Raw genomic sequence first — 21,287 nt, 5'->3', positions numbered from 1 at the left:
TGAAGAAATGCGTCGTCTTTAACTTTATGCCTTTTGGAAATCAGGACGTCTTCTACTTAGCTATTTACAGTAACAGAAATTTTGACTGGGGTGCCCAAACTTTTGCATGCCACTGTAAGCATTCACTTCAGAGGGCTAGAATATAAAAGTAAGAATGTAATCTTAAGGTTTGAAAAGTTGTTGGTCAGATCACATTTCCTTTGGGATCAACAAAGTATCTATCTATTCAGAATATTGTGAGCAGCATTGGGACCGTAATCTGAAAAGGATGTACTGGCATTGAAAAGGATCCAAAGGAGGTTTATGAGAATGATCTTGGAATGAAATGGTTAATGTATGACACACATTGGTTGTGTCTGGGCTTGAACTCTGGAGCGTAGAAAGATGGGGAGGGGCAAATCCTATTGAATTCTACTGGATATGAAATGCCTGGATAGTGGATCTGAAGAGGATACTCCTGATAGTGGGAGAGTCTAGGACCAAAGGGCAGAGCCTCTGAATAAATTAATATCCATTTAGAACAAATGAGAAGGAATTTCGTTAGCCAGAAGGTGATGAATTTGTGGAATTCATTGCCACAGGTGGCTGTGGAGGCCAAATCATTGGATATATTTAAGCAGAGGTGGGTGTGTTTTGGTTAATATCAAAGGTTACAGAAAGAAGGCAGGAGATTGGGGTTGAGAGGGAATAATAAATCAGCCCTGATTGAATGTTGGAGTGGTCTTGATGGGTCGAGTAGTCTATTCCTGCTCCTATATCTTGTGTTTTTAAAAAGTAGAAAAGAAAATTATGTAAAGTGAAATAACATTTCAGATAAAATATCTTCACATTATCCCCCATCTCTTTTCCTGGCATCTGTCCAAAACTGAACTGTTAGTTATGTTTGGCTCTCGAATGAATTGCCATCTGTGATATTACTAAGGCCATCTAACCTGATTAAGGACTCCACCCCTCGCTCACTTCAACTTTGGTACTGCTGAATAACTTCTTCGTACTCCAGACATGATCATTCCAGTTGACCTCCCTTTATTTTTTGTTCCTTGAACTTGAAAATATGGGTATGCCACCTATATCCTAAATGTATGCAAGTCATAATGTTACCTGGGTTTCAGCACCTAAGTTACAGGGAAAGGTTGAACAAGTTAGGTCTTTACTCTTTGGAGCATAGAAGGTTGAGGGGTGACTTGATAGAGGTATTTAAAATTATGAGGGGGATAGATAGAGTTGACATGGATAGGCTTTTTCCATTGAGAGTAGGGGAGATTCAAACAAGAGGACATGAGTTGAGAGTTAAGGGGCAAAAGTTTAGGGGTAACACGAGGGGGAACTTCTTTACTCAGAGTGGTAGCTGTGTGGAACGAACTTCCAGTAGAAGTGGTAGAGGCAGGGTCGATATTGCCATTTAAAAAAAAAATTGGAGAGGTATATGGACAGGAAAGGAATGGAGGGTTATGGGCTGAGTGCAGGTTGATGGGACTAGGTGGGAGTAAGCGTTCGGCATGGACTAGAAGAGCTGAGATGGCCTGTTTCCATGCTGTAATTGTTATATGTTATAATGAATCATTTTATTCTTGTTTGATATCATCCAATGGCTGTCAGTCAAGTAATAACTATTTTAAAATGTTCTTTCCAGATCTTAAATCTCAGCCTCACATTGTCCCTCCCTTTCTGTAATCTCTTCCAGATTTATAAACTTCTGCATCTCCAAATCTGATAATTTCCAAATGTAATAATTTTCCATTAGTAACTTTTTTAGCTTGTGAGGACTTAAACATTCCAGTTGAACCACCACCCAAACCTCTTCAACCTGCTCATATATTGCTTGTATGATGTGTATTTTTTTAAATTAAGTTTTCCATTCTCCCTGTCAAAATTAATAATATCACATTATACTTCAGTGGTGGCCAAGCATCTCAGCCCCTAGGTTATTGTTGCAGGAATTCCTCAGGGCACTTACTTTGGAGCTGACCATTTTTTTGCTGCTTTAAGAATGACCGAATTTGCTCAATTTTCATCCGATTAGAGAAAGAAGTGGAAGGTGACTTCTTGTGCCAGTTCCGCCACTTAGTAGGATCATTGCTGTTTTTTTTCAAACTTGACATCATATTTCTGCACTAACTGCAGATGCCTTGATATGGAAGACAATAGTAAGAAGTTGTGACAAATGTTAGGGGGTTAATGACCTTCCAGTATGTGAATTCAAAGTCACTAATCACTTATCTATGACTAATGTACATTGCGTGACTGAAATATGCTTTGTAGATGGGATGGGAAGATAACTGTCTTTGTTTCCTTGTTCTAAGAATAATCACAAGTCTGCACTTGGGAAAGCCTGATATACTGTCCTGAGAACTAACACCTAAGAAAATGTATAACCGCTCAAGGACATAGTGCAACTTCGCTATTCTAATGAGTTGTAGTTGAAGTTCCCCCCCTTTTTCAGATTTAAGTGCTTCTTGTCATGTACGCCTGGGGTATAAATAAGAGTGTAATCCATTGTTGAGCAGAGTCTCAGAACTCCGCTTTAGGTGCCTGGGCTCTCCATGATATCATGTAATTAAACCCTTTAGTCTGAAACAGTTCTCTGAGTTGGCCTGATCTATTTTGTCTGCTGCTCCTGAGATTTTTTTTTCCACAAGACTTGATCTTCTTAAGTCTTTCAGAATATACTCATCAACTGAGACTCCAACTGCACAATGTAAAGTATTGCAAAGATACACTACCTTTTTGGTGAAGAGGTTTTCCCCTCATTCTGTGCTGAATAGACAACTCCATGCTCTGAGTTTGTACACCCTAGTTCATGACTGTTCTTTCTATCCTGATCAAGTAACTGTTTGTTGCATCTTCTGATGTGATAGCAGATTAAAAATTAACTCTGTGTCGTATCTGCTACTTTTCCTTTTCTTTCCCTTGTTTCTCACCAGGATTTTTTCTTTCAGACAGCTGCCATCCAAACTCTTTCAAGATCTCTTCAGGTTTCTCTTTCAAGTTTTTCTCTGTAAATCCTTGTAACAAAGGAACATATTCATGTATGTACAAATGCAAAACAAGCAGCATACAGAATTGGAGTTGGTTTGTTACGTGTACAGTGAAAAGCTTTTTTTCTTGCACAGAGTTGAAATAAACTTAGTCAGCTCCATCATGAGCATTAGCCTCTGTAGTATCCAGAACATCTTCAAGGCATAGATAGGGTGGATAGTGAGTACCTGTTTCCCAAGGCACCAATGGCAAACACCAGAGGGTATACGTACAAAATTAAGGGAGGGAAGTTTAGGGGAGACAACAGGGGTAAGTTTTTTTTACACAGAGGGTTGTGAGTGCCTGGAATGACTTGCCAGGGCTGGTGGTGGAGGCTAAGACATTAGGGGTATTTAAGAGCCTCTTGGACAGGCACATGGATGAAAGAAAAATGGAGGGTTATGGGGTAGTGTGTGTTTAGTACTTTTTAAGGACTATGTGGGTCAGCACAACATGGAGGGCTGAAGGGCCTGTACTGTGCTGTAGTGTTCTATGGTTCTATCTGCAGAGTGCAGTGTAGGCAGATAGTAAGGTGCAAGATCATAACAAGTGACATTGTGAGATCAAGACTATCTTTTGTATTGGGGAAGCCTGACATAGTCTTACAACAACAGCATAGAAGCTGTCCTTTAGCCTGGTGGTAGATGATTTTAGGCTTTTGTATCATCTGCCTGATGGGAGAGGGGAGAAGGGAAAATGTTCAGGGTGTGTGGGGTCTTCGATTTTGCAAGATACTTTAGAGGGAGATGGACAGTCAGTGTTTCAGGTCAGGACCCTTCATTTGACAGAGTAGGGGGATATAGCCAGTATAAAGAGGACTACACACAAATTGCTGGAGGAACTCAGCAGGCCGGGAAAATGAAAAAGAGTTAACAGTTAATGTTTCAGGCTGAGACCTGTTACCAGGACTGGGAAAAAGATGAGGTTAGAGCAAGAAGGTGGGGGGAATGGGAGGAAGAAGTATAAGGTAGTAGGTGATAGGTGTATAGAAGAATGGAAGAAGCTGTTCCTGAGTCACTGAGTGTGTCTTCAGGCTTCTGTACCTTCTTCCTGATGGTAATGATGAGAAGAAGGCATTCTGAGGGTGATGGGGGTCTCTTAATAATGGACATTGCCTTCTTGAGGCACCACTCCTTGAAGATGTCTTGGGTACTAGGAGGCTAGTACCCAAGATGGAGCTGACTGATTTTATGACTTTCTGTAGTATCTTTTGGTCCTGTGCAGTAGCCTCCCCACACCAGACAGTGATACAACCTGGGCAAAGGCTCTCCATGGTACATCTATATAAGTTTTTTAGTGTTTTAGTTGACGTTAAATCTCTTCAAACTCCTAATGAAATATAGCTACTGTCTTGCCTTCTTTATAGCTGCATCAGTATGTTGGGAACAGCTTAGATCCTCAGAGATCTTCCCTTGTCTTGCCCTTCCTAAAGTCCACAATCTGCTCTTTCATCTTAGTGATATTGAGTGCAAGGTTGTTGCTGTAACATCACTTAACTAGCTGGTATATCTCACTCCTATACGCCCTCATTTCAATCTGAGATTCTACTAAAAATGGTTGTCTCATCAGCAAATTTATAGATGGTATTTGAACTATTCCTAGCCACAGTCATGGGTATAGAGAGAGAGTAGTTCACTGGGCTAAGCACACACCCCTGAGATGTGTTGATAGTTAACAAGGAGGAGCAATCACCAATCCACACGGATTGTGGTGTTCCAGTTAGGAAGTCGAGGATCCAATTTTAGAGAGAGTACAGAGGCCGAGTTTCTGCAACTTAACAAAAAGGATTGTGGGAATGATGGTGTAAAACCCTGAGCTATAGTGAACGAACAGCATCCTGACATAGGTGTTTGTATTGTCCATGTGATCTAAGGCCATATGAAGAGCCATTGAGATTATGTCAGTTGCTGATAGCAGTAGGCAAATTGCAGTGGGTCTAGGTCCTTGCTGAGGGATTTCATCCTAGCCATGACCAACCTCTGAAAGCATCTGATCACCATCAATGTGAGTGCTATCATTAGCAGCTCACACTACTTTTCTTAGGCCCTGGTATAATTGTTGCATTTTTGAAACAGGTGGGACCTTCAGATCATAGCAGTGAGTGGTTGAGAAAGTTCTTGAATACTCCCACCAATTGGTTGGCATAATTTTTCAGAGCCTTACCAGGTATTCCATTTGGGCCTGCTGCCTTTTGAGGCTTCAGACAGTCAGACATACTTTATTGATCCTGAGGGAAGTTAGGTTTCGTTACAGTTGCACCAACCAAGGATAGTGTAGAAATATAGCAATATAAAACCATAAATAAATAATAATAAGTAAATTATGCCAAGTGGAAATAAGTCCAGGACCAGGTGACACTCTGAGGGAGGAGTTGTAAAGTTTGATGGCCACAGGTAGGAATGACTTCTTTTGATGCTCAGTGTTACATCTCGGTGGAATGAGTCTCTGGCTGAATGTACTCCTGTGCCTAACCAGTACATTATGGAGTGGATGGGAGACATTGTCCAAGATGGCATGCAACTTGGACAGCATCCTCTTTTCAGACACCACCGTCAGAGAGTCCAGTTCCACCCCCACAACATCACTGGTCTTACGAATGAGTTTGTTGATTCTGTTGGTGTCTGCTACCCTCAGCCTGCTGCCCCAGCACACAACAGCAAACATGATAGCACTGGCCACCACAGACTCATAGAACATCCTCGGCATCGTCCGGCAGATGTTAAAGGACCTCAGTCTCCTCAGGAAGTAGAGATGGCTCTGACCCTTTTTGTAGACAGTTCTTTGACCAGTCCAGTTTATTCTCAATTCGTATCCCCAGGTACTTGTAATCCTCCACCATGTCTACACTGATCCCTTGAATGGAAACGGGTCACCAGTGCCTTAGCCCTCCTCAGGTCCACCTCCAGCTCCTTATTTTTTTTTCACATTAAGCTTCAGATAATTCTGCTCACACCATGTGACGAGGTTTCCCACCATAGCCCTGTACTCCACCTCATCTCCCTTGCTGATGCATCCAACTATGGCAGAGTCATCAGAAAACTTTTGAAGATGGCAAGACTCTGTGCAGCAGGTGAAGAGAAAGGGAGATAGGACAGTCCCCTGTGGAGCCCCAATGCTGCTGACCACTCTGTCTGACACAGTGTTGCAAGCGCGCGTACTGAGGTCTGCCAGTCAGGTAATCAATAATCCATGACACCAGGGAAGCATCCACCTGCATCACTGTCAGCTTCTCACCCAGCAGAGCAGGGTGGATGGTGTTGAACGCACTGGAGAAGTCAAAAAACATGACCCTCACAGTGCTCATCGGCTTGTCCAGGTGGGTGTAGACACGGTTCAGCAGGTAGACAATGTCATCCTCAACTCCTAGTCGGGGCTGGTAGGCGAACTGGAGGGGGTCTAAGTGCGGCCTAACCATAGATCGGAGCTGCTCTAGAACAAGTCTCTCCAGGGTCTTGATGATGTGGGAGGTCAATGCCACCGGTCTGTAGTCATTGGAGCCACTGGGGCGCTGTGTCTTCGGTACAGGGACGAGTCAGGATGTCTTCCACAGAACAGGAACCCTCTGTAGACTCAGGCTCAGGTTGAAGACATGATGAAGTACTCCACATAGCTGGGGGGCACAGGCTCTGAGCACCCTGGGGCTGACACCATCCGGGCCTGCAGGTGGAGACGTTTCAGCTGTCTTCTCACGTGTTCCGCTGTGAAGCCCACCATGGTGGTTTCAGGTGGGGGAGAGGTGTAGTCTTGAGACCAGGGTGGGGGTCTGTGAGGAGGGGTAGGAGGGGAAAGTGGAGTATGTGTTGGTTGGGGGCTGACAACAGATGAATCATGTGGGGGATGGGCAGGGACCACAGTGTCAAATCTGTTGAAGAACAGGTTAAATTCGTTGGCCCTGTCCACGCTGCCTTCAGCTACTCTTGCTAGTTTGCTGGAACCCAGTGATGGTCCTCATCCCACTCCAGACCTCTCTGATGTTCTTCTGCTGGAGTTTCCACTCAAGCTTCCTCCTACACCTGTCTTTAGCCTCCCTGATCTTGGCTTTCAGGTCCCTCTGTATTGTCCTCAGCTCCTCCCTATTTCCATCTCTAAACACCCTCTTTTTAGCATTCAGGATGTCCTTAATGTCCTTTGTTACCCATGGCTTGTTATTTGAATAACAAAGGACAGTTCTTGCTGGAACATTGCAGTCCACACAGAAGTTGATGTAACCAGTATAACCCTCCTTAAAAATGGCCTAATATCAGCCTCTGAGACAGAGATCGCAGGGTGATCGGGTACAGCAAGGATCTTCACAGCTGTAGTTATATTCTCCCTTTCAAAGTGAACATAGGTGTCGAGTTCATCTGGTGGTGAAGCATCATTGCCATTCATGCTATTGGGTTTCACCTTGTAGGAAGTAATGTCTTGCAAACCCTTTCAGAGTAATTGTGCATCCGATGTTGCCTCTAACCTCGCTCACAATTGTTTCTTTGCTCTTGAAATAGCCCTCCGCAGGTCATGCCTGGTTTTCTTATACAGACTTTGGTCACTCGATTTAAATATCACAGATCTAGCCCTCAAGACAACGTACTTCCTGGTTCAACCATGGTTTTTGGTTTGGGATTGTACTGCAAGTCTTTGCAAGCACACACTTATCCACACAGGTTTTAATGAAGTCAGTAACAACTGCAGCATACTCATCCAGATTTTGAAGATGAATCCCTGAATGCAGTCCAGTCCACTGATTCAAATCAGTCCTTTAAGTCTTCCCTTGTTCATACTTTCTTGGTCCTCACTACTGGTGAGTCTTCAGTCTCTGTACTCGGGGAGTAAAAGTACAGCCAGGTGATCGCACTTTCTGAAGTGAGGGCATCTCCACCTCTTGCCTTTTCCCCATTATCCTTAATTCCCCTACTATGCAAAAATCTATCTAACCTGGTCTTAAATATATTTACTGAGGTAGCCTCCACTGCTTCATTGGACAGAGAATTCCACAGATTCACTACCCTCTGGGAAAAGTAGTTCTTCCTCATCTGTCCTTGCTTTTAACTGGAATATACTTCTGAGCACCATGAAAAATCTCTTTGAAATTCTTCAGCTCTTCTTCAACTGTCCCACCATATAGCCTGTGGTTTCCAATCTATGCTAGCCAAATGCTCCCTCATCCCATTATAGTCTCCATTGTTTAGGCACTGGTTATAGATTGAACTATTACAACCTCCATTTGTGTGAGAAACTCAATCATACTGTGAACACTCTTTCCAAGAGGATCCCTAACTACAAGATCACTAACTTTACCTGTCTCATTGTACAGAACGAGATCTAAGATAGTACGTTCCCTTGTAGGTTCAGTAACATGCTGTCAAGAAAGCTGTCTTGGATGCGTTCACAGGACTGCCTCGACCAACTTGTTTTACCCAATCTACATCATGCAAGTTAAAGACCCCCATGATAACTGCTGTTCCATTCTTACATGCCTCAGATATTTCCATTTATTGCCTGTGCCACTGTAACGTTATTATTTGTTGTCCTATAGACAACTCTCTCCAGTGATTTTATTTTTCCCCCTTTACTAATCCTAATCTCTACTCAGATGGATTCACCATTCTGCGCCTTAGATCTTGCTTTGTCCCTCACTATCGCCCTGATCTCATCCTTAATTAAGAGCGCTACCCCACCTCCCTTGCCTTCCTGCCTATGCGCTTCTAAAATGATCACAGAAATCTCCTATGGATTTCAATTTTATCCCTTCAATATCACCTAGTAAAAATAATGTTGGATTATGTGGAAGTTGTATTCCAATAATTTGTTCCAGTAAAACTCTTAAATTTGTCCAAAAAGGTTGAATTTTAAAACAAGACCAAGTAAAGTGTAAAAAAGTACCAATTTCTTGATTACATCGAAAACATTGATCAGATAAATTTGAGTTTAATCTACTTATTTTTTGTGGTGTAATATATATTTGATGTAAAAAGTTGTAATGTACTAATCTTAGTTGAACATTTATTGTATGTCATACTGTCAAGACATAATCTTGACCAACTTGTTTCATCAATTTTAATATTCAAATCAGTTTCCCATTTTTGTCTTGACTTATGAATTCCTTGTTTAATTGCCTGTTTTTGAATCAAATTATACATACCAGAAATAATTTTTTATATTTTTCCTTTTTGAATTAAAGTTTCTATTTCATTAGGTTTCGGCAATAACATTGTTTGACCCAGTTTATCCCTTAAATAAGCCCTTAATTGGAAATAACAGAAAAGAGTGTTATTTAATATTTTATATTTATTCTTTAATTGGTCAAATGACATTAATATACCTCCTTCAAAACAGTTTCCTATATATCTAATCCCTTTGTGAAACCAGTTATATAAAAGTTGATTATCCATTGTAAAAGGGATAAGTTTATTTTGAATTAAAGGTCTCTTTGCTAATAAAGATTTCTTTATCTCATCATCAACATTTATCTTATTCCATAAATCAATCAAATGTTTTAGTATAGGAGATTCTTTCTTTTCCCATATCCATTTAGATTACCATTTATATATAAAATCTTCTGGTATATTTTCTCCTATTTTGTCTAATTCTATTCTAATCCATGTCGGTTTATCTTCATCAAAAAAAGATGCAATAAATCTAAGTTGATTTGCTTTGTAATAATTCCAAATCCAAATTGAATAAATATCAGAAAGAATTCATAAAAATTGCATTGGCAGTAGCCAAAAAGGCTATTGCAGTTACTTGGAAATTGGATTCATACTTAAGTATAGATCGTTAGAAGAACGAAATTTTTAGCTGCATTCCACTTGAAAAAAAATACTTATAATTTAAGAGAATATGAAATATTTCTGAAAATTTGGCGCCCTTATTTACAAAAAATAGGATTAAATATATAGGTGCTCCGAAGATAAAATTATTGGTTATCTGGGGAAAGAAATAAATATACATATTAAAGCTAATGAACTCCATGGAGTATGTGGGGATCTTCCGATATCCAGGCATTTTCTTTTTTCTTTCTTCTCTTTTTTCTATAGGGATATGTTAGGGGGGAGGGGGAAGGGTTGATAATTTTGTTTTCTTTCTGTAACCTATTTGAAAATTCAATAAAAAAATTTTAAAAAGAAATCTCCTATGGTACTTAATTGCGAGATATTCTAGGTCTGGTGAGTACACTGATCAATTTGTGCACCGAGGAGTTGATCATGAGGCATATACCTCCACCTTTGCTTTTGAGAGACTCGATAGTCCTTTCCCCACCGTGAATTGCGGCGTCCAGCAGCAGCACTTCAATGCAATGCATAATATAGAATAAGAGAGGAAAAAAATAAGTAAATCAGTTACAGTATACGTATAATGAATAGATAAAAATCGTTCAAAAACCAATAATGTAAAAAGTGAGATAGTGTTCACGGGTTCAATGTTAATTTAGGATGGCGGGGGGAAGAAGCTGTTCCTGAATCTCTGAGTCTGTGCCTCCTATCTGATGGCAACAGTGAGAAAAGGGCATGCCCTGGGAGCTGGAGTCCTTAATAATGGACGCTGCCTTTTTTTTTTGAGACACCGCTCCTTGAAGATGTCCTGGATACTTTGTTTCACGGAATCCGGGTTGAGCAGCGGGTTGTGAAGTTCGTCGGCTCCATTTTGAGTACAAAGGACACACGCGGTCCTAATGTCCCTCTGTACAGCGCCTTAGCTCTGAGATCTTCGATCTTATTTACTAGGTACATTAAGTTTGCCAGCATGATAGTTGGTATAGGGAGTCTAACACCCCGCTTCCTTAAACGTACTCGTTTCCCTGTCCTGTAACCACGTTTCCTACGTGGAATCCGGCGAGAAGTACGGCCACAATCACATTATTTCCGTTGGTTTTAAGCAGCGATAGTTTTTTTTTCCCCCAATCACAGTTAAAACATATTTATCAACTGTACAGACCTTGGAAGCAGTTATGATTCTCAGCTGTATCAGGCTGGAACGGGAATATTTAATTGTATTCATTGCGATACGATGGAGATCCATTGAGCTGCTCGAAGTCGCTGTAAGGCGCTCCGGATCTGTAAACTTAAATTGCTTTTCGCATTTCTTTTGAGTCGCGTGTTCGAACACCTAGGTCCCTCTGCAGCACAACACATTTCTCCCGCGTTAAACTCCATTTGCCGGAGCTTTGCACGGCCATAACATCTATCGCTTCGTAGCCGATTTATGAACTCTACAAACGAAACTTGTTTTCCTGCTTGTACTGTCGTTGTGTCCTAAAATATATTTAAAATGCAATTTTATATGTATTAAGTTGTTTCATCACGAAATTAGCATCAATCTTAAAGATGGACAGTGACTTCATTGTACCGATAAAGGCTTTGCACTTGAGATCATTCGGGTAAGATCTTTGTTTACGGCAAGCTTTCGCTGCATTTTCGTGTGTTTTCCGGGTACCGTTGTGATGTAATTGCTGCATTGCATCATAAGCTATGCTTCCTTCAGGTACAGCTTTTGTTTTTAGGCTCTTTCTCCCACCCCCCGCTTGCAGGCGGGATTTTGAGTGGAATGCAGTCAATCATTGACGTTGCTTCTGGTCTGTGGTAGCCAATGAAAGCATTTGATGCTCTGTTTGCGACGGTGCACTTGAGACTACACGGAAATAGAAGCCGGGCTGTCCGTAGCTGCACAAATATTTAAGGATTGCGTTTGTTCTTTCACGTCTAGAGAGCTCGATAAAAATTCGGGATTTGCGAAGCTACGCAGGAGCCTGGAGATTTATCGTGATCTGTTGTTCGGCCACCAGCAAGACATATAGTTTGAAATCTCACACGGGTGCCACCGCCAGTTCAGGTGAATTGGTTATAATGGGGAGCGGTGATGGTACATTACTTCCCAGCAATAGTATCTTAAATGGATTTGCTTATATTTTTGGTAGAGCGTTCATTACATTAATCGCTACTCGTCTTTTGTATTTTTGAAATAGCCTGTGATAAACCAGACTATAAACCAGGACATTGGGCTAATTGGGTGAATATTTTGAATGTATTCCAATTGATTCCTGATGAATTCTAAATGTATTTGAGATGTAATTACGTAAAAATTGTGTTTTAAAATGGTATTCAAAATTAGAAGTATTTACGTTTTCTGTGGCTACTAGGCTGACCAGAGAATTTGTGATTTTTTTTTGCTGGAATTTTTGATATTAAGATTGGAGGTATGGGAAATTTCCAAGTTAGTATCTCATCCCACTGTAAAGTCCAAAGTGAGAAGGCAAAAGTTGTCAAATTCAAGCTACCCCCCCCCCCACCCCATTGGATCAGTTACTACTGATAGTTAATTTAAAACCTTCCTTACAGCTTTAGTCTTGCTCCTTCTCTTCAATATACTACAGCACAAAAACAGACCCTTCTTCCCATCTAGTCCATGCCAACCTGATCTTCTGTCTTATCCCACCTATCTGGACCATGTCTCTCCAAATCCCTTCCATCCATGTACTTGTCCAAAATTCTCTTAAAGAAGATCATAAGACATGGGAGCAGGATGAGATCATTTGGCCCATCGAGTCTGATCCATTTCCTTCTCTGTATCCCTTCGTGCCCTGACTAATCAAGAACCTGTCAATCTCTGCTTTAAGTATACCCAATAACTTGGCCTCCATGGCTGCCTGTGGCATCAAATTCAATACATTTACCACTTTGGCTGAAGAAATTCCTCCTCATCACTGTTCTAAATGAAGCGTTGCTCAATTCTGAGGCTGTGTCCTCTGGTTCTTTAACTTCCCCATCATCCTGTCCACATTCACTCTATCAAGGCCTTTCAACATTTGATAAGTTTTGATGAGATCCTTCCCTCATTCTTCTAAATTCCAGTGAGTCCAGGCTTAGTGTCATCAAATGCTCTTCATATGATGAGCCTTTCAATCCCGAATAATTTTTGTGAAGTCCTTTTGGTCCCTTTCATCAATAGAACATAGAAATCTACGGCACATTACAGGCCCTTTGGCCCACAATGTTTTACCAACCATGTAACCTACTCTAGAAACTGCCTAGAACTTCCTTACTGCACAGCCCTCTATTTTTCTAAGCTTCATGTACCTGTCTAAGAGGCTCTTAAAAGACCCTATTGTATAAGGGGCCCAGAACTGCTTAAGGTGCTCCAAGTAAGGCCTCATTAGGGTTTTAAAGCCTCAACATTACATCCTTGTTTTTATATTCTCGTCCTCCTGAATTGAATGCTAACATGGCATTTGCCTTTCTCACCAGCTGCTCCACCTGTAAATTAAGACTCCCATGTCCTTTGGCATTTCAATTTTTTGATTTTTTTTCTCCATTTAGAAAATAGACTACACTTTTATTTCTTCTACCAAAGCATATGACCACACAATTCCTGGCACTGTTCCATTTTCTGCTGCTTTGCCCGATTCCCTTCATCTATCGAAGTACTTCTACAGGCTCCCTGCTTCCTCAACACTATTTGCCTCTCCACCCATCTTTGTGTCATCCACAAACTTGGCCACAAAGCCATCAATTCCATCATACAAATCATTGACATTTAACATAAAAAGAAGCGATTCCACACAGACCCTTGTGGGACACCCCTCATCACCAGCAGCCAATCGGAAAAGGATATCTTTATTCCCATCTTTGCCTTTTGCCAATCAACCAGTGTTCTATCTACGCTAGAATGTTGTCTGTAATACCATGAGCTTGTAGCTTGACACAGCCTCATGTGTGACACCTTGTCAAAGGCTTCTGAAAATTCAACTACACAACATCCACTGATTCTCCTTTGTCTATCCTACTTGTTATTTCTTCAAAGAATTCCAACAGATTTGTCAGGGAAGATTTTCCCTTAAAATCATGCTAACTTTGGCCTATTTTATCATGTGCCTTTAAATACCCTGAAACCAAATCTTCGACTCTAACATCTTCCCAACCACTAATTGGCCTATAATTTTCTTTCTTCTGCCTCCCTCCTTGAAAAATGGGGTGACATTTGCACCTTTACATTCCTCCCATATCATTACCAAAATCCAATGATTCTTGAAAGATCATTACTAATGCCTTCACAATCTCTTCAGCCACCTATTTCAGAACTCTGGGGTGCAGACTATCTGGTCCAGGTCACTTATCTACCTTCAGACCTTTTGAGTTTTACAAGCACCATCTCGCTAGTATTGACAATTTCACTCACTTCTGCCCCCAGCACACTCTAAATTCTGGCATACTGCTAGTATTTCCCACAATGAATTTCCCACCATTGCAAAATACTTAATTCATTTCTTTTGACTTCTTTCCCTTGTGGCTTTTTTCAGTTGCCTTTTGTTGGATTTTAAAAGCTTCCCAATCCTTTACATCCCCAATAATTTTTACTGTATTATGTGCCCTCTCTTTGGCTTTTATATTGGCTTTGACTTGTCAGGCATGGTTGCATCATCCTGCCTTTAGAATACAGGTATCCCCCGCTTTACGAAAGTTTGCTTACACCACTTTGCTTTTACGAAAGACCTACATTAGTACCAGTTTTCGCTAACCGAAAGAAATCTGAAGAGGATTTTTGCTTTTACGAAAAAAGGCAAAAATTGAAAATAGCATTCAGCTTTTGTTTAGCCGCAAGCCATTATAGAGGCAGCACGCGCCCAAAGCAGTGAGAGTGGTGAAAAGCGAAAATAACCTTCAGTGTTTGCTTTGCTCTCAGCAACTTAGCATCAAGTCTCCATAGCTTTGAACTGCGTGGGATTTTTGCTATGATTGACAATGCTGCAATGATTGCAGAAAATTATGACTTAAATTTTGAAAGGGCACATAGGTTTAGGGCAGGTTTGCAGGATGTTTTAAGTGCTTACAAAGAACTGTATGATAGAAAAATGTGTGAACCTTCCAGTGTGCTCGCGTCTTCCCGATTCTGGTAAGTGAAACTACACTGTACATACATGATTTCTACTTTATATAGGCTGTGTATTTATCATATCATTCCTGCTTTTACTGTATGTTAGTGTTATTTTAGGTTTTGTGTTACTTGGTAGATTATTTTTTGGGTCTGGGAACGCTGAAAAATTTGTCCCATATAAACTAATGGTAATTGCTTCTTTGCTTTATGTCATTTCGGCTTACGAAAGGTTTCATAGGAATGCTCTACTTTCAGATAGCAGGGGAAACCTACTTCCTATTTGGGATGTATCTTATCATGTGCCTTCTGAATTGCTCCAAGAAACTTCAGCCATTGGTCTGCCATCATTCCTGCTAGTGTTCCGTTCCAATGAGTTTTAGCCAACTTCTCTTTCATGGCTCTGAAATTCCCTTTACTCTGTAATGCCGATACATCTGACTTCAGCTTCTCTTTCTCAAGTTTCAGGGTGAATTCAATCATTTACTCACTTTACCCTAAGGGTTCTTTTATCTTCATCTCTTTAATCCGTTCTGGTTCATTACACAACACCTAATCCAGAATAGCTCAACTGTGAGCTGCTCTAAAAAGCCATCTTGTAGGCATTCTATGAATTCCCCCTCTTGGGATCCAGCACTAATTTGGTTTTCCCAGTCTACACATGTATTAAAATCCCGCATGACTTTCATAACGTTGTACTTTCTGACTCCTATTGTAATCTGTAGACAATTTTTCTAATTTGAAGGTCTGTATATAACTCCCATTAGGATCTTCATGCCCTTGCAGTTTCTTGGCTCCACCCACAATGATTTTACAACTTTCGATCTTATGTCACCACCTTCTAATAATTTGATTTCAGTTTTTTACTAACGGAGGCACTCCACCTCCTCTGCTTATATCTGCCTGTCCTTTAGATACTCTGTATCCTTGGACATAAAGCATCCAGCTATAATCTTCTTTCAGCCATGATTCAGTGATGCCCACAATGTCATATATGCCAATCTGCAGCAGTGCTATAAGTTTATATACCTTATTCCATATACTGCATGCATTCAAACATAACACCTTCAGTCCTATATTCATCACCACATTTGGTTTTGTTCCCCTTTACACTGCAGTTCATTCTGTTGACTATAGTTTTGCCTTGTCATCAGCCTCTCATCAGTCATGAGTCTCACCACACACTGCCTCTGTTTGTAAACCAACTACCCCATCCTCAGCCTTAACACTGGTTCCCATCCCCCCGCCAAATTAGTTTAAGTCCTTCCGCACAGCTCTCGCAAACCTGCCCTCAAGGATGTTGATCCTGCTCTGGTTCCGATATAACACATGTCTTTTGTGCAGGTTGTACCTTTCCCAAAAGAGATCCTACTGATCAGAAAACTGAACCCCGCCCCTTGCATCAGTTCCTTATCCCTGCATTCATGTGCCTAATTGTCCTATTCTTGCCCTCACTGGTGCGTGGCATAGGCAGCAATGCAGAGACAATTAACCTGGAGGTCCTGATTTTCGGTTTTCTACCTAGCTCCCCAAAATTTCTCTTCAGGTCCTCCTCCCCTTTTCTACGTGTGACATTGATGCTAATATATCCCAAGACTTCTGGCTGCTCAGCTCATTCTTTCCCTTTAGAATGCTGTGGGCCTGATCCTCGACATCCCTGACCCTGCCGCCTGGGAGGCAATGTATCATCCAAGTGTATTCTCTATTGCATCTACAGAATCTGGTCTCTATTCCTCTAACTATGGATCTCTCGTGTGTTTCTCTTCACCTCTCTTTTGAGGTACAGCATCAGACTCTGTGTCACGGTATCCAAGGTGGTATATGGTACTTTTTACTGAAGGGAATGGTTACAGGAGTACTCTGCACTGGCTGTCTGTTTCTTTCTTCTCCTGACAGTCACCCAGTTACCTGCCTCCTGCAACCTAGGGTGACTGCCTCTCTGTGGCTCTTGTCTCTCACCTCCTCAGTCTCACATATGAGCCAAAGCTCATTGAGCTGCAGCTCCAGTTCCTTCACGCATTCTCTGAGAAGCTGCAGGTCAGTGCATCTGGTGCAGATGTGGTTATCTGAGAGGCTGATGGTCTTTCAGAATTCCCACATCTCATGTAGAAGAAAACACAGCCCCCTAGAGCCCATTGTCACTGCACTAACTATGCCCTAACAGACAAGGAATGAAGAAGAAGAAATTGGCCAAATACTTACCTTGCCGAAGCCCGAGGAGTCAAAGCTGCTCCTAAACTGGCCCACGCACAGTTGCTCCTCTGCTTGCCCCTGCCTTATTTTTATTTGCACTTTATTTGCTCACTGATTGGGTTTAGTCCAACTTGAATGTTACATTTGAACCTGCATTTAACATTTCCACTAGCACCACATTTGTTCCACATTTGCACCACCCTTTCAGTGAAGAAGTTTCCTCTCAGATTCCTCTTAAAAAATTTTACTTTTCACCCTAAATTTGTGACTCTAGTTCTAGGCTCACCTATGCTGAAGGGAGAAAGACTTCCTATTCTTCCTATCTATACACCTCCTAATTTTGTATAGACCTTTGGAATCTCTCCACATTCTCTTGTGTTCTGGGAATAAAGTCCTAACCTGTACAGTTTTTCCCTATAATTCAGATCCTCCAGCACTGGCAACCTACTGGTAAATTTTCTCTGCTCTCCTTCAAGCTTATTGATATTTATCCTGTAGGCAGATGACCAGAACTACTGCAATATTCCAAATTTGGACTCATCAATTTACTGATTTCATTGTCCATTTTTTTTCCATTGATTTTACAGTATTTCTTTGTGCACTGTGAATGCACTCGAGGAAATGAATATGTATATGGTGACTTGGGTATTTTGATAATTAATTTACTTTCAACTAATGTCTTATACAACTTCAATATTTATTTATTGACATACAGCGTGGAATAGGACCTTCTGGCTCTTCGAGCTGTGCCCCCAGTGATTTTTTTTTCTACCCCCCCACCCCTCCCCCAATTTAATCCTCGCCTCAACACAGAACAATTTACATTGACCAATTAACCTACTGACTGGTACGTCTTTGAACTGGCAGGAAAGCGGAGAGCCTGAAAGAAACCCATGCGATCACAGGGAGAATGTACAAACTCCTTGCAAGCAGCGATGGGAATTGAACTCAGATTGCTGATACCGTAAAGTGTTGTGCTAACCACAATGCTACTGTGCTGCCCCAACATAACATCCCCATTCATGTACTTGGTGTTTTGATTTATGAAGGCCAATGTGCCCAATACTCTCCATGACCCTATCTACCTGTGATGCCACTTTCATAGCCCCTTTGTTTTATGGAACCCCTTAGTGCTTGACCATTTACTAGGTAAGTCTCAGCTTGGTTTTTCTTCCAGAACAGCAATACCTCACACTTGTGTGCATTAAATTCCATCTGTCATTTTTCAGCTAATTTTCCCAGCTGATCAAAGTTCAAAGTGAATTTATTATCAAAGTACATACATGTCACCATATACATTCAACCCTGAGGTTCATTTTCTTGTGGGCATATTCTAAATCTAATAATCATAATAGAAGCAAGGAAAGACCACATCAACAAAGCGGACAACCAGTGTGCAAAAGGCTACAAATTGTGCATATACAAAAGAAAGAAGGGGAGAAAAAGTAGTAGTAATAATAAATAAACAAATATCAAGCCACATCTCAATAAACCATAGAACAAAACAATTTCCCTTCAATTTCCCCTCATTTCCCTTCAATACAGCAATCTTGCCCTCGGGTCCTTGATTTTTGTGCTTGGTAGAGCGGGCATCCCTCTGTTTCGGCTGGCTTGAAGTACTCCCTCTTCCCCCTCCCCCCCCCCCCCCCCCCGGGGCATGGTGATGAACCTTTATCTGCTTAAGAGCCTTACCTGCTTGCTTGAGAATCAAGTCCGCTGAGTTCTCCAGAAGCTTGTGAAATTTGTAGTCAATTGTAGCTGTTTAAAGGGAAATTACTGCAGATGCTGCAGTTTGCCATAAGAGTAACTTGCAGAACATTACCATGGTTCATTGGCACCATATTGGTATACTGGTCAAGATCATTCTGTAAGCTTTGATAGCATTTCTTGCTGTCCATTGCACCATCAATCTTGCTTTCATCCACAAATTTGCTGATCCAGTTTACCACATTGTCAACTAACTTACTAATGTGGATTTTTAAAACATGCAACAGATCCAGCACTGAACCCTGCAGCATGTCACTAATTACAGATGTTCAGTTAGAAAGACAGCTATCTTCTACTTCTCATGCTCTCTATCTTCTCAGTAACTTTGTTTCCTGGCCCTGATTGCCTCATCTTCACCATTGATGTTCAGTTCTACACTTCAACCTTCCATTAAGAAAGCCTCAAAGCCCTCCGCCTCTTTCTTAACAAAAGAACAAATGAATCCCCCTCCTCTATATAACCCTCTCACTGGGGCTTGTACACCAGCTTGGCTCGTTAGCTAAATCTGCTGACAGCCATGTTACTCAGCAGTTAAAATGCCGCCTTTCATAAGTAATATATGTTTAGGGTCAGTATGATTTCGGGTTCAACCAAACAGGAGCTTTTAGATGTTTCAATTAAAGGATCCTCGATTTGAGCTAATGCTGTGTAAATACCACCCATACAGTTATCGGTAGCCAAGAAATGACGGATCGTACACCAGCATAAACTTGTAAAGAAAATATTTTTACCAAAATTACAGTTAAAGAAGAAAAATAAAGGGCCATTCAGTTAAACCAGTCCAATGTGCACAAAAATGTTGGAGCTCATTTCTGAAATAGTTGGGATTGTATCGCTTCACTCATGTGCTGGACCCACTGCATGAAAGCACCAGGCATGGTCTGAATTACCCTCGAAGGCTATCTTGAGTGAACTGGCTCTCTCGAGAGTATTGACCCTTCCTCCTTGGAGCCATTCATTTCCACAAAGCACTCTTTGGAACAGGGACTCTCCTTCCAACGGCATTCTGTGGCATCTTCCCATCTGCTGTGACAGTTAGTACTTCATTCTCACATTGGTTTTCAGTAATGTCTTCATCCAAAATGTTCACACAGTAACGTCCAGAGCTGGTGAGCTCAAGAGACGCTGGCTGTTCAAACATCAGTACTTGGTCAATCTCCATACCCAGTACTGCTCCTGCTTTCTTTTGGGAAGATTTCCTCAAGAGTAATGGAATGTTCACTGGTACCACCTCTGTTTCAATGTAACATTTTGTCTGCCCTATTTTTGCAGGAATTTTCACTCTTGGTAGAATGTAGAATCTTTTCATATCCAAATTTGAATGCTTTGTTACTAGGTGTGTGTTCACCAATTTCTGCACTTCAGTTTGGTTTTGTTCACTTGCGTAGTTATCAAACCATTTTTCTCCACACACTGTACATGTGCATGCTGTATAAATAACAGCAAATCCTAGAGATTCTATCATCAAAGTCTCTGCCTTAGTAAGTGATTCCTTCACAAACAATGTGATATGGCACTCTTCTACATATTCAAATTTGTTATTTTCTTCAGTTAGCCTCTCTTGTTTGGTTCTCTGCGGACAGTTTCTTGCCCAGTGGTAAACACTTTGACATGCCACTCTTTTCGATTTCCTACCATATTTGTGCCAGGTAATGGTAAGCTTGTCTGGTCCCTCTGAGATCAATGTTCATAAGAACTTTCTACAGGGGCATCCTAACTGGCTATATTACTGCCTGGTATAGGAACTGTACCTCCCTTAATCATAGGATTCTACAGAGAGTGATACGGACAGCCCAGCGCAAATGTGGTTGTGAATTTCCCATGATTCAGGACATTTACAAAGACAAATGTGAAAAAAGGGCCCGAAGGATCATTGGGGACCCAAGTCACCCCAACCGCAATCTATTCCAACTGCTACCATCTGGGAAATGGTACCACTGCATAAAAGTCAGGACCAACAGGCTCCGGGACAGCTTCTTCCACCAGGCCATCAGACTGGTTAACTCGCACTGATGTCAGTGTATTTCTATGTTACTTTTTTTTAAATTAGTTTTTTTTATACATTTTCTACATAACTACAGTATTGGTCTTGTACAGGGCCTCTTAGTCACTAATTTAAATGTTTTACGCAGGTATGATTTCCTTATCTGAGGAAAGATGATTTTGATGTTGGAGTCCAGTGAAGTTTTACAAAACTGATCCTTGCAACAACAGCACTGATGTACAAAGAGAAATAGTTTATTTATTTTGGAGTTTAGAAGAATGAGGTGATCTTAATCGAAATGTATAAAAATTCCAACAGGACCAGATACAAGGATGGTATTTCCATTTGCTGTTGGGAGGGTGGGGTGGTTGGGTCTAGAAACATGAGTTATGGCTTCAAGGACATGTGACATGCCATTTTAATCTCTATCAGAAGAGATTTCTTTCCCTAAACGGGTGAACCTATGGAATTCTCTACCACA

The 21,287-nt window shown here is 41.2% G+C and overlaps 1 protein-coding gene across 4 annotated transcripts in view; it reads left to right on the top strand.

The window, feature by feature from the left end:
• LOC132381214 (bcl-2 homologous antagonist/killer-like) overlaps positions 1-21,287 on the top strand; it is a 106,982-nt gene that overhangs the window by 11,769 nt on the left and 73,926 nt on the right. The window contains exons 1-2 of one of the 4 annotated variants that reach the window (XM_059950540.1): positions 11,241-11,374; positions 11,701-11,826. The exons of 2 other annotated variants lie outside the window; for them this stretch is intronic. The gene's annotated coding sequence lies outside the window, so the exon portion shown is untranslated. Of the gene's footprint in view, positions 1-11,240; positions 11,375-11,700; positions 11,827-21,287 lie in introns of those variants that run through there. One more of the 4 variants, XM_059950538.1, reaches the window with a different exon arrangement.

This window comes from Hypanus sabinus, chromosome 25 (assembly GCF_030144855.1).
Source record: "Hypanus sabinus isolate sHypSab1 chromosome 25, sHypSab1.hap1, whole genome shotgun sequence".
NCBI classification, from domain to species: Eukaryota; Metazoa; Chordata; class Chondrichthyes; order Myliobatiformes; family Dasyatidae; genus Hypanus; species Hypanus sabinus.
This window is presented reverse-complemented; position numbering and strand designations above follow the sequence as displayed.